A 12729-nucleotide genomic window follows, 5' to 3' on the forward strand; every position below is an offset into this window, starting at 1 on the left:
TTCGTGCTCCCGGTATTTTTGCAGACTTGGATGTCCGCTCGAGCGGGAAAAGTCCACGCTCGAGCGGGTAGCTATGTAGACAGACCTTCAGCTTGTGCGTCCGAGTTCACGCTCGAGCGTAAAAATGACGTATCTAGCACTTTTTGCAGACATGGCGTCCGCTTGAGCGGGATAATTTCACGCTCGAGCGGGGAGCCACGAAGAGAGGCCTTCCGCTCCAGCGCTAGACTTCAAGCTCGAGCGTAATTTTGATGCTCCACGTACTTTTGCAGGCTTCAAGGGTCCGCTCGAGCGGGGAAGTCCACGCTCGAGCGAGGACCCTGTTTTCTGAAATTTTGTTTATGCATTCTGAGTTCTGTTTTTTGTTCTCTTTCACTTCTAAGTACTCTTAGGCATGCATTGAGCATTGTAATTGAATCAAAGAGATAAGAATAAAGCCTAAAGAGGAAAATGTGAATTTAAGAACGGATTGAATTGTTGGTGACCCTTTTGTGTTCATGGACTGTGTAGGGTCGAGCTCCAGGGCAAACCAACCAACCGATCACTGTGAGTAACATCGATATTTTGAAGTTTGTCAATTGTCCAATTGCTTATTTCTCTACCAGTTTGCTAGTTTGAGTTATGGATAACCGATTGACATAAATGATTGGGCCGAAGGCCGTTCTGACATGAATGAATGGGCCAAAGGCCGTTTTGACATGAACGGATGGGCCGAAGGCCGTTTTGACATAAATGATTGGGGCGAAGGCCGTTCTGACATGAATGAATGGGCTAAAGGCCATTTTGACATAAATGATTGGGCCGAAGGCTGTTTTGACATGAATGGATGAGCCGAAGGCCATTTTGGCATGAATGAATGGGCCAAAGGTTCGTCTTGACATGAATGGATGGGCTAGAGGCCGTTTTGACACAAATAAGTGGGCCAGAGGCCGTTTGACAGGAATGAAAGATAAATGGGCCAAAGACCAGTACGTTTGAAACCACAGTCACTTGACTTAAATTGCTTATATAAATGTTAAATAAAAATGTGAATTGGGCCCAAGGCCGTTCGGAGTATGTTGTTCTACATATTGTTTGTATCTTCTTATTTGATATTATTCACTGGACTATCGCTCACGCTCATTCATGTGTTTGTGGGTGAGCCAAGAGAGGTCCAGACCCAGCCCCAGTGAAGTCTGTGTGGAACAACCGAATTTTGGAGAGTCAGCCCTAGTGTCTCACGCACGAGACCTGTCTTCGCCTTTCTGCTATGCTATTTTATTTCTGTCATGTTGGCGAGGACTTTGCATATGTCTATATATAGTTGTCATGGGTTGACTTAGTTTTTGGATGATCCTGTCTGTACGGAACTTATGCTACTGCATTTCTGTTGTGAGTTATTAATGTATATGTGTTTAGTTGTATGGATGTGCCATGTAAGCACAGCTTTATGGACAAAGTTTTGAACTGCTTCCGTTTGGCCCCCAATATCTCTGTTAAAAATACATTTGTTTTGGTTTAAGGCCATAGGTAATCTCATGATTACTGGCCGGTTATGTCCTTAACCCACGGGGGCGGGTTCGGGTCATGACCGAGTGGTATCAAAGCACGAGTTAATAACTCACACACTTGTCCAAAAGAGCAATAAGTGTCTAGTAAAGATCTAGGTTGCATTCATGTGATAAGTATGAATCTGAAAGCATCAAGAATACGCTTAATTGTTAAATGTGAACAATTATGTATTATAAGTTTGTGATTTGCTTGCTTTGCAAATTATTCGAATATGTATGCTCTTTAATATATGCATACTTGTAAATCTATTGTTTGAAGTATAATGTAAGTTTAATCAGATGGTGAGAACAAGAGGTGATGAGATAGAGGAATCCTCTACTACTAGAATGAACAGAATAGAAAGACTGATACAGGAAATGGCAGAAACTTTGAGATAGCAACAGGAGTGGCAACAACAGTGGCAGAAAGTTTAATAAGATTCATATCATGATTAGTAGAGGCCGATCTTTGATCGGGCTAGCGGGGGTGCTCAATTCATGACCGTCCCTTCTCATACCTAAGTTCCCGAGTCGAGACAATCTTATGGCCTTTGGCTCGAGTCATGGGTTTTCTAGATTTTCCTAAAAATATTTAGGTGGCGACTCTGTATCTGGCAAAGCAGTCCACTTTTGACATTTTTGATTCAAAATCGATTTTCCAAAAGATTTGCCGGATTGGGACTCTTTGGTGTTTATCTATTTCACATTACACTTGTGAGATCAGATTTAGAGCCGCGGGAGTCCGATACTGTAAGGCTTATTTGTCTTCCGAAAGGGGGCACGAAAAAGTCGAGCTACACATATGTATTCAATACATGTATGACAATAATCCAATACTCACGAGACCTTAAGTCCAATAATAATAATAATATGCAAATGTTTCAAAATCCGACCTAAGTTCATTATTAATTCATGAAGGGTTATGATGTCATTTTCTTTCCAAAAACCAATTTTTCTTATTTTTGAATCCACACTACTCCAATCATTTTGTAAAAAATTCATTCACTTCATTTAATTAAAAACCATATCCTTCATGCCAAAGCCACAACTCAACCCCACTCAACATGATTAATCCAAACAATTATAATACCATGGTCACCTATCCCTTTTAGATATTAACACAATTACATAATCTATATTAACAAAATACAAAAGGTTATTCAACTTCCTCCCTTTTAAATCCATTAAGTCAATAATATTAAAATAGGGCTTTCCTCCCTCTCAACATAAACATGTTAAACTACTCTCCAATTAACCCAAACAACAACCAACTAAACAACTTCAACCACAAATATCAAACCCTTGATCCCTTTAATGTCTTTCAAGGAAATCCATAATGAATATGGTTTTTATGCAAAAAAATCCACCACATGTCTATCTATAGATGAGGTATTGAAAAGGAGCAAAGAAATCTCCATCTCTTGAAGTGAAGCGGAGACAACCCAAAAATCACCGGCGACGAAACCACGAACTACTTGGATCAAAAGAAGCCCTTGACGAGATCTACAACCTTTCTCAAAGGACCAATATGAAAAGATGGCTCTAGGTGAGTAGATCTAAAGATTTCATTGAAAAGGTTGAGTTTAGAGAGATAGAAAGGGGACTCATGGTGTAGAGATGGAAAAGAGAAAGGGAGAGGAAAGAAAGTGATGAGAAAAGTGTGTTTGAAGCCTATTTATAGTAGTAGAATAATAGCCCCAAAGTAAATGAAATGAATCAGTCAAAACCCCCAAAAAGTAGAACCTAAACCGCACTCAAAAATCTGTAATTTACTCACAGGGGTCAACCCTTAGGACAGTGGTGTCAACCCTTACGAAGAAATACTAAGACACCAATGTGTGCAACAGACAAGGGTCGACTCGTGAAGCCAGATGTGTTGACTCGTTATTTCAGTAGCAATACCCAAAACATAGCAGCAGACAAGGGTCGACCCTTGGAGCTAGTGGTGTCGACCCTTCAAACCAGCAGAGACACTCAGAGTAAGGCAGAAAGGTGGTGTCGACACCCAGGAAGACTAGTGTCGACACTAGAACAAATTTTCCAAGTTTCCAAAGAACTCTTCAACGAAAACAAGCGTGAACGAACAATCCCAATAAGTCCAAATCGAATTGTATTCCACCCAAACCAAGATACAACAACTCCAATGACTTCCAAAATGAAAATATAGGAATTAAATACACTCTCTAATGGTTTAAAGGACACAAGTGTTACATGTGGGCCCTACTTAAATTTGGCCTCAAAGTTGGCCCAAAATAAGCCTATATAAACCACAATTTCCAACACACAGCTTGGAAGGACTTTGAACCAAGAGCTTCTTTTGTTTTTCTTTTGATGTAATTATTTTTGTACAAGTTTTGGGTTTAAACTGTATTTAGTTGAACTCATTTTGTTGTACCCAAACATTGACTTGGAAAGATGTAGCTATTAGGGAATAAAAAATTACTTGATTCTCTTTCTATTTCAATTCTTGTACACATGTCATATGCTATAGATTCAAGATCTAGGCTTTATGAATTTATACACGCATATGTCATCTTTTGTATGATCAAGGAGTATAAATGAAAGATTATTGTTTCACATGTTATATTTAAATTAAATGCTATGAGTGGGGTTGTTGTTATTATTTTGGGGCGTTACAAATATTGCCCCAATTGATATGCAAAGCTTGCCTTTTCATTTCTTTCACATTCTCGCCATGCACATTGTGCCAACGCAGCTTTCGATATAACATTATTGTTATGTGCCTAAAACATGAAGATTAATTTCATAAGATGCCTAAAATATGAATATTACCATCTAATGTTTTATACTTTTCTCTTCCTTTTTCATTTCTATTAATTTACTTTATCTTAATTCCCTTTCCTTATGATATTTTGTAAAAAAATTGAAAACATTTTCATTCTATATCCTTCCCCCCTCATTTCTTTTTTTGTTCTCTTCCTTTTTCGTCTCTTGTAGATGTTCATGCCAATAGCAAAAAGCCAAAAAAGAACAATAATTATTTAAAACACATATAATGATTTCGTACATATGCTATTTTAGCATGCGTCAAAATAAACATTTCACAAATTTACATGAAACTGTTTACTCTAAAAATAGTATATGGCATTGTGCAAGTAGTATGCCAATTTTACATTAAAAAAACAAACATGATCGAGGTTCATGCTCCAAAATAAATATTTTATAAAAAGAACTTAAATGAAAATGTTGAAGAGCCATACTACTGAACATGCACTTTCTTTTACCTCTGCCTACAAAAATATTTAATTTTTTTTTAAAAAAAATGTAAATAAGAATATACGGTGTTTTGAGAAAAAAAAAATCTATATAATTAAATTAGGCCTATCTCTCGAACCCGGATAACTTTAAGGTCACGCTCATCATGGATGATAACATTAGCATTTCTTTCTTGAAGAAATTGAACCTATAAATGCAAAAGAATTAGAGGTAAAAAAAAATAAAAAATTTATACATGTAAGAAAATAAGTAAAAATAGTAGATATTACAGTTCGGCGTAAGTCTCCATCCATCTGCAAATTATAAGAAAAGAGCATTTTGTTATAAGGAAATTAGATTAAAAAAAATAATAATGAAAAGAAAAGAAAATTGACTTCAACTTACAAGAAAGGTGGATTTTTTTTTCAAATAAATAAAAAAAGAAAACAACTTCCATGATAATTAGAGGTTGAAGGTCAATCGTGTCTCAACCTGAAAGTGTCTGGTTATGTAAATTTGACGAAGATGACAAAGAAAATTGTAAGAAGACAGAATGATGTTTAATAATTGCAATAAATAAAAATTAATTGACATAAAATTAACAACCTCCTAACATATTTTAGTTAACGACCTACTTTAAGAAGTTCGTCTGTGCATGAATATCAGAGATGGGGAAATTGAACTACTACATGATAGAAGGAATTAAAATTAAATACTCTCATAGAAATCTTCATCATTTTTCTCTCTTGGCCAAAATGCAGAACTATTGCAATAAATGATTTTGTGGTTGATTCTATGTAGCAATTTTGCATTGACAACGGTTAATTCGTATGAATTGTATTGCCCACTTTTCCTACTAACAACTAATGTATACCAATAAAAAATATAAATTATACTACTTATGAATAAAATTTTAGCAAAACTTAAATATATAAATTTAATTACTAATTTGCATTTTAAAATGTGAATTTTTTTTATTATTAAAAATATAGATTATACTACTTATGAATAATATTTTAGCAAAATTAAATACATAAATTTAATTACTAATTTGGCATTTAAAAAAGTGAAAAGGAATAAGTAAAAACACAACAATAAAAATTTATAAAAGGTCTCACCAAATTGTAATTGAATAATTACAAATACCTTTTGTCTTATCTATATAATTACAAATGCCTTTGTCAATACACATCATAAAAAATCATACCACACTATAGCTTATTTTGGCCAATGAGTAATACTCTCATAAAAATCATAAAAAATTATTAAAACAAATTTTTAAAATAAATTTCAGTCTTTTCAAAAATCTTGATAAATATCTAAAAAGTAAAAGTTTTTTTGAAAAAATCAAAAAAAAATTAAAAAAGCTAAATAAACTAGACTTTTTTTTAGAGAGAGAAGCCTAAACTTTTCAAAATAGCAGCTCAATAAAAAATCAAATGTTAAAAATAGTTCACTAAAAAAAAGTCATCAAATAAAAAGGGTTAACTTTTTAATGTTCCTTTTTCTTTTCGATCAACAAATTTCCTTCAAATCCTAAATCCAAATCCTAAATCCAAATGTACCCTCAGTGTGTGTGTGTGTGTGTGTGTGTGTGTGTGTGTGTGTGTGTGTGTGTGTGTGTGTGTGTGTGTGTGTGTGTGTGTGAGAGAGAGAGAGAGAGAGAGAGAGAGAGAGAGGGAAAAAAAAGAAGACCTATCATATTACAAAATTAAACTGCAACAAAATCTTTGTTAAAAAAAATAAAAAAGGAGAAGAAAAGAACATTGCTATTCAAGCCCAAAAGTTAGACCTACTTTATAGATATTGTGATATGTCAAGAAGACGATTTGTTAATAATTAAATATTCTCTAATATTAAATATTCAATCATCTTCTTGACACATCATTGGGTCTATAAAGTGAGTATAAAAAGGGAAAAGAGTGAGACCCCCACCACCCCCACTGAATGATGATTGGTCCATTTTTTTTTTTTTTTGGTCTTCCTCTCACTGCCCTCCACGTGTATGTGGGGGTGCTGGGGGCCTAGATCACTGCCAGTATAAAAAATGGACATGTATATCATTTTTTGAAAAAAAACGACAAAAAAAAAAAAACGTAAGTATTGACATAGTTCATCATACATTCCTATTATTCTAACAAACATGCCATTATCACGTTCAATAATTTCAGTCCTCATAATCTCTAGAAGATATATACCAAGATACGTACCAAAACACTATATTATACTTCTTTCTAAACTGAACATTAAAAAGCTTAATGTTTAATCTAATTATTGAAAATTCCAAGACCAAACATAAAAATTCCAAAACATTAAAGAAATCTGAGAGAGTTCATTCATTAACCAAGTTAATGAAAATTCATTAACTTACTGCAATTCAAGAAAGAAAGTGAGGAACTAACAAAGAATTGCAAGGGAGACAGTTCCTAACCTAAGTATCTACTTGAGAAGTAAAATTAAAGAAATCTGAGATAGAATGATAAAAAGATAAACACAATTAATAAAAGCACTCCTCAACACTAAAAATGTAAGTGAACCTATTATCATGTTTGATGAGTAAGAATATGATCATTGATGATTAATGAGAATCGCAATTCATTTGACTTAGATGAAATAAAAATGATTGTTACCATGAAACTCATCTTTTCTTAACACCCATTTAAGAAAGAGAGAGAGAGAGAGAGAGAGAGAGAGAGAGAGAGAGAGAGAGAGAGAGAGAGAGAGAGAGAAGTGGTTAAAACCCCATCGATTATCAAAGAGAACATAAACCCAAACTACAAGAAAAAAACACTTTTGGCGACTACCTTTTTTGAGTTGGTGTCAGATAGTTGACTTTCAGCGACTAACATTTTTTTGGTAGCTGATGAGCTGTGTTTTTTAGACCAATGACATTTTGGTAGCTAATAGGTAATTTTTTGCCACCAAAAAAAAAAAAAAATATGGCCGCAGAAAGTAATGGTGGGAGAGGGGAAACAATAAATAAATAAATAAATAAATAAATAAAGCGGGATCTCAAAACCTTTGGTGACCAATAAATTGTGGTCACAAAAAGGAAAATGCCATATTTTGTATCAAAACTACGTAGTTTTGAATGTTTCCTAATATTAATTAAATTTGTTACGATTTGAAATAACTATTAATAATCAATTCAAAAAATAATTATTAATAATTAAATAATAAATTATTAAGAACATAATAGTAAGTATTTTTTAATAGAATTATTATTTATTGATTAAAATCATAAACTTCCTTAAATTTATTTTTTCATTCAAAATATTAATTAAACTTTAATAAAGGTAAAATTAAAAATGTAAATAATAAAACATTAAAAAATATATAAATTAAAACCAATTTTTGCTACAAAATTTTGTCCCAAATTCAAATTTCTTTTGTCTTCTTAATTAAAGAATAGTTTTTCTGTGATTTATTATGATTACAACATGGCACCCATAAGTAGTTTCCTGTATATAATCTATGAGTTGATTGTTCTAATTTGACTTATTTAGTAGCTGTTGCTCTGCAAATCCTTTCAACATTTAGGTAGATAATGCTTTCTTTTGTTCATCCAAACTTTGTGTTAGGTTTATGCTATTCACTGCTTTGTAGTATTATAATCATACCAAGGCCCTTATGTCTTGTATCTTCTACGATATAAATCCTTGAGAATATTCTGAATTGTGTTATTCAATGGCAGTTGCCTTGCAGTACCTCTTCCCAATTAGTGAAGCTAGTGTGATGACTCTGATTCCTGTACAACAAATTAACTAGAGGTTTGTCATTTCCTTTTTGCAAAATCCACATCGTAAGCTTTGAGTGCTTTTTCTTACTTTAAAGTTGATTGTTTGAAATTGATATATTTCCAATGATGATATGTTATAATGTGCAAATTCGAAAGCATACAAACATTATTAGCCATCTTCGAAGTTTAAATTAAGGTAATTTGTTCTAAATTGGTGCCTTAAATATAATATTGGCGTTTACTCTGTTACCTTGGACTTTCTGTCTTTCATGTGTTTACACTCCGTTGAGCAGTTGCAAATTGTACCTTAAATTTGATTTCATCATGTTCTGTGAATTGTCAATTTTTCTATGCTTTATTTTATTTGATTGCCACTCGCTTTTTCTCTCATAACGTGGAGTGTCGCTTTCCTTTCTCTGGTTCTCACCCAATTTGCGGTGATCAAATTTATTGTCTTGCCAAACTTCTAACTTACTGAGCTGAGTGAAATACTTTGTGACAAAATAAAGTGGTTCTTCAGCCCAACAGATGAGGTAATATTTCTTTAAAATATTAAATTGTTGTTTATCTCTTAAAATTTCTGCCTGCAAAAAATATGGGTTACTTAACTTTTCAATATCTCTTTCCCTTTCCATCATTGCCTTTTCATTGAATGCATTTTCTCAAAACTCCAGTTGGTGGACTATACTTTCTCAATTGTTCCATAATTTTTTATTAGGTTAATTGTTGATTTTTCTTGATGGGAATTTAGTTGGATTATTTTATTGAGTGTTTAATGCTAGCAGTGTTTTAGACCCCTTCTTTATAGACGTGCATGAGGGATATATGTAAGGTGCAATCTAGATAGTCTGCAGGAATAGAATTAGTTGATTCAGTGAGCAAAGACAACCTGATCTGTAGGAATGGGATCCTTTTGGTTCCACCAAAACATGAAGTGAACTTTGAGATGGTTTCATTTAACAAGTTAATGAAGCCAATGCATGCACTGGGAATTGTTGTATTGCATACACTGGAAACATGCCTAATTTCAACCACAACCACCCTTCTTCTCCACCACCAACTGCCACCTAGCCACTACCCATTCTCCTCCACCAGCCATTGCCTCCTTCTCGTGCTCTCACTCTTTCAACCCTTCTATAACTCCCAACACCTCCACCATAAGATCATGAAAAAGAAAAAAAAAATAACAAGTAAAGATTTAGAAAAATCATAGTTGAGACATTCATGATAATTGTAAATATATTCTACATAAGATGGTGGTGTGATTTTATATCATTTTATGTAGTTTCATGCTATTTGAAAGAAGAAAAAAATGGAGTCGAAATTTCATCATGCTCTGGTCATGTGATTGTTAGTTTGGGAGTGGAATTAGATCCACAAAATGTTACAAAATTAAATAGAAATGTAAGCAAAAATATTATTATTAACAACGCTTTCTTCATTTTTTTATTTATTTATTGCAGGTAGCTAGGGATGTAGTCATGCGTGTTTACGTACATGAGTTTGTCGGTGCATTAATTCTAAGTTGTGCTTATATGTGGAGTTTTTGATATATTTCACATCAGACAAATATGACACGCACTTGGATATGAATGATTTTTGAAATCTTTGATGGTTTTGTTAAATATGTTTTTGATTTAGTGAATTAATTGTAAACTAAATCGATGAATGGATGGTTATTTTGTAAACTGAATGGACGGACGGACGGACGGATGGATGGATGGTTATTTTATTAACTAAATGGATGGATAGATGGTTATTTTGTCAAATATTAATGTGTTCATATTGACAGGTGATAGTAATTAGATAGATTAATTATTATTTTGACTTCCTTTCAATGGGTTTTTGTTTGTAGATTGGATTATGTTGAAATTAATTGGATGGACATGAATTATGCATTAATTGTAAATGTATTACAAGTAGTACAAAAAAAAAAAAATTAACATTACATTGACAAAAATGATGTTTAAAATTGAAATTTTTTTTGCGACCAATAAAATTTTAGTCGCAATAGGTCTATGAGAAGCTTGTTGTAATTGACTTCTAGCAACCAAAATATGTCGTCGCTAAATGAGAACTTTCTGTGACTAAGCTAAGTTTGGTCGCCAAAAACCACTTTTCAGCGACTAAAATCGGTGGTCGCAATTGTTACCTTTCAGCAATTAGATTTTTGGTCGCAAAATGAACAACGAATGCTTACTTTCAGCAAACAACTTCAGCTTTGGTCGCCAAAAACCATCTGTGACGGGCTTTTAGCAACTAAATTACAAACAACTTGTTTTGGTCGCTAAAAACCATCAACGACTAGATATGATCTTTCTGCGACCAAAAAGTTGGTCGCTAAAAGTGTTATTTCTTGTAGTGAATTAAGAGCACTCCAAAAATGTATACGAATCTATTTTCATGTTTGGTGAGTAAAAATATGACCATTGATGATTAAAGAGAGCCTCAACCCGTTTGACTAACATGAAATAAAAATAATTGTTAACATAAAATCCATTTTTCCTTAACCCCCATTTGAGAGAGAGAGAGATAGAGAGAGAGAAGTGGTGTTAAAACCCCCATTGATTATTAAAGAGAATATCAATTCAATTAATGTTAACATTAACTCAAAGTTTTTTTTGGAACCTCAACCCATTAAGATGATGAAATAAAAATGATTGTTAACATGAAACCCATTTTTCCTTAACCCTCATTTGAAACATGAAACCCATTTTCCCTTAACCCCTATTTGATAGAGAGAGAGAGAAGTGGGTGTTAAAACCCCATTGATTATTAAAGAGAACCTCAACCCAATTAATATTAACATTAACTCAGAGTTTTTTTTTTTTGGAATTTCAACCCATTAAGATGAAATAAAAATGATTTTTAACATGAAACCCATTTTTCATGTATATGAATCTACTTTCATGTTTGGCGAGTAAAAATATCACTACTGATGATTAAAGAAAGCCTCAACCCATTTAACTAAGACGAAATAAAAATAATTGTTAACATGAAACTCAATTTTCCTTAACCCCCATTTAATAGAGAGAGAGAGAAGTGGGTGTTAAAATCATACTGATTATTAAAGAGAATCTCAACCTAATTAATGTTAACATTAATTAAGAGCACTTCTCAACACTAAAAATGTTTACGAATTTATTTTCATGTTTGATGAGTAAAAATATGACAATTGATGATTAAAGAGAACTTTAACCCATATGACTAAAATGAAATAAAAATGACTATTAACATGAAACTCATTTTTCCTTAATCCCCATTTGATAGAGAGAGAGAGAGAGGGGTGTTAAAACCCATTGATTATTAAAGAGAACCGCAACCCAATTAATGTTAACATTTATTAAGAGAACTCTCAACACAAAAAATGTATGCGAATCTATTTTCATGTTTGGTGAGTAAAAATATGACCATTGATGATTAAAGAGAGCCTCAACCGATTCGACTAAGGTGAAATAAAAATGATTGTTAATATGCAACCCATTCTTCCTTAACTCCCATTTGATAGAGAGAGAGAGAGAAGTGAATGTTAAAACCGCATTGATTATTAAACAGAACCTCAACCCAATTAATGTTCACATTAACTCAGAATTTTTTTGGACCCTCAACCCATTATGATGAAATAAAAATGATTGTTAACATGAAATCCATTTTTCCTTAACCCTTATTTGAAACATGAAGCCCATTTTTCCTTAACTCCCATTTGATAGAGCGAGAGAAATGAGTGTTAAAACCCCATTGATTATTATAGAGATCCTCAGCCCAATTAATGTTAACATTAACTCAGAGTTTTTTTTTGAAACCTCAACCCATTAAGATGAAAGAAAAATGATTGTTAACATGAAACTCATTTTTCCTTAATAAAACCAAAAAAAGAACTAAGAACAAAACACACAATATATATATATACATATATATATACATATTGCTTCAGATTCTTAACCCATTTGACTGAAAAAAAACAATGAGTGTTAACAAAGAGTTACGAGCTAGCAAAAAACAATGGGTGGGGATGACAAAAAAAAAAAAAAAAAAAAAAAAAAAAAAAAAAAAAAAAAAGAGATCAAAAAATGAATGGGAAAGCAAAACGAAAAGAGGAGATAAGAGTGCCTTACCTAGTGACAGTGGAGAAAAAATGAAAAGAAATGCAAAGAGCTTTGTTCTTCCTTATTGAGAGAGCTTTGTTCCTCCTTATCGAATACAAAGCTTGAATCTCTTTTGAATACAAAGATTTTGATTGTTCTT

This window comes from Camellia sinensis, chromosome 11 (assembly GCF_055761805.1).
Source record: "Camellia sinensis isolate YWXY chromosome 11, ASM5576180v1, whole genome shotgun sequence".
NCBI classification, from domain to species: domain Eukaryota; kingdom Viridiplantae; phylum Streptophyta; class Magnoliopsida; order Ericales; family Theaceae; genus Camellia; species Camellia sinensis.